We start from the raw sequence: 2,172 nt of genomic DNA on the forward strand, positions 1-2,172 counted from the left end.
CTCCTTCACAGATGCTGCCAGACCAGCTGAGCTTTTCCAGAAATTTTGTTGTTAAACATGTTAGCTTCCTCTTTACTTTTATCCTTTCTTCTTAATTTTAAAAAATTAGTGTCAGATAACAAATTTCTAACTCATATCCCTTTTTTGCAGACTCCTCCTCTTCCTGTCAAATTCTTTGAGCCTGAGGTCTGTCACAACAGAATCAGGAAAATCCAGGATGTTTCTCCTGTAGCATTTCAATTTTTTCCAACTTCTAATGGTTGCTCCAACACTCTTGGTGCGACTGATATTTCTGAATCAGCCAGGTCATTTTCCAAGAAAAAGTCAGTTCCTTCTATGAGGATTTGTTACATTATTCTAACTGCAACCCCACCACTTATTAAGTCACTTTTTAATCCAATTCTGTGTAATTCATTAGCTTCTATAGTAGACAATAGTATCATCAGCCAGCATCAGTGAATGACTTGCTCTGCTATCTCACAATATCTTTACTAGTTCACCTCCTTGAAGAGAAGAGTAATGAAATCCCTCTTCCTTTTAAACAAAATATTTAGAACTCCAGTTGTCTGATTCCCTTTACCAAGGACCAAAGAACATTTGCTTGACTATCCTAAACTTTCTTTCCCTTTCTAGTAGTTTAAGGAATATTCTCCATCTGTACTACTGCTACATTTTTATTATCCCTTTACAGATATCTCTTTTTCTGAAGATTCCTTGGGTGTTCCTACCACTGCAATAGGGGACTCCCATTTAACTTTCAACAATTATAGCATATTCAGTCTTATTACAATGGAAGAAAATTATATTCTTTTCATCACATTTAGATTCTAGCCTTTTTCATTATTTTGGCATTCTTCTGTTCGTTCCCTAAAACTTACGGTTCCAACCCTAGATTTTCTTTTCCTCCAATTTCCTTGCTTGCCATATGATTGTTTCCCCACATGTAAATGGCTGTGACAGCTACAAATAGTACTGTGGCTTTTTGAATTTTTGATACTTGATGTTCACCTAAACAAGTGTTACAGGTTACTGGAATACAATTTTGGAATTCTTCCGTAGTCAAGATTTCCCTCACATTCTCAAATTTTTTCTTCATTTTAGTGGTCAAAACCACTAATCCTGCAACATTTCATTTTTATCTTGAAAACTCTCCAAATGTCTGTTTAGGTCTCATTGTTATAGTCCTAAACTTTAATTGATGAGCTTGATCCTGAAGCTTATAAGCGCTGAGTATTGTTCTTTTAACAGCATGCATAGTCTACAGATTGCTGTTCTTACAAATTTGTGTACACATTATCAGCTGTACCTCTCAAGGCACACTATAACATTAAGGTCCAAACATCCATGGGTTGCTTCAACTTCCCAGCTATTTTTTCAAACGAGGTGATATGTCTGTAGACTCCACTCTCTGTAAGTTTATGCACTAAATGCCAATTTCTAATTAAACCCCATATTTTAGAATCAGATCCATCTTCTGAGCTACTGCCTCTCTCTTCTTAGGAACATGGGGACAGGAATACACATTCAGCTCCTTGACCCTGTTTCCATGATTCAGTCAGATCATGGATGATTTGTGGCCTAACTCCATATACCCACCTTTGGTCCATATCACTTAATACCTTTGCTTAACAAAAAAAGTCGCAGATTTAAATTATCAACTGATCCAGCATCCACTGCAGTTTGTTGAAGTGAGTTTCAAACATCTACCACCCTTTGTGTGCAGAAGTGTTTCCTAACATCTGTCCTGAATGGTCTAGCCCTAATTCTTAGACTATGGCCCCAAGTTCTAGAATTTCCAACCAGTGAAATAGTTTATCTTTATCTACTCCGTCTTTTCTTGTTAATATCTTGAAGACCTCAATCAGATCACAACTTAATCTTCTAAATTCTACAGAAAATAGGCCTAATTTATATAATTTCTCCTTAGAATTTCCTTTAGTCTAAGCTTTTTGAGAGACAAGTCATGTTCTCTTAATTTCCTCTTTTTGGAATTCCAGTTTCTTTTAAGATTCCATTTCTTTTTATATTTTTTATTCTCAATTTCCAATTCAAGCTATCTTGTTTCTACTTTTGTTTCTCTTCCTTACCTTTGCTTTTTCCTGAGCTGTAATCTTTCATTTTCTTCCTGTTTCTTCTTTCATCTATTTTGCTTCAAATTCAAGTTTTTAAAAA

Source organism: Rhincodon typus, chromosome 8 (genome assembly GCF_021869965.1).
Source record: "Rhincodon typus isolate 14 chromosome 8, sRhiTyp1.1, whole genome shotgun sequence".
NCBI lineage: Eukaryota > Metazoa > Chordata > Chondrichthyes > Orectolobiformes > Rhincodontidae > Rhincodon > Rhincodon typus.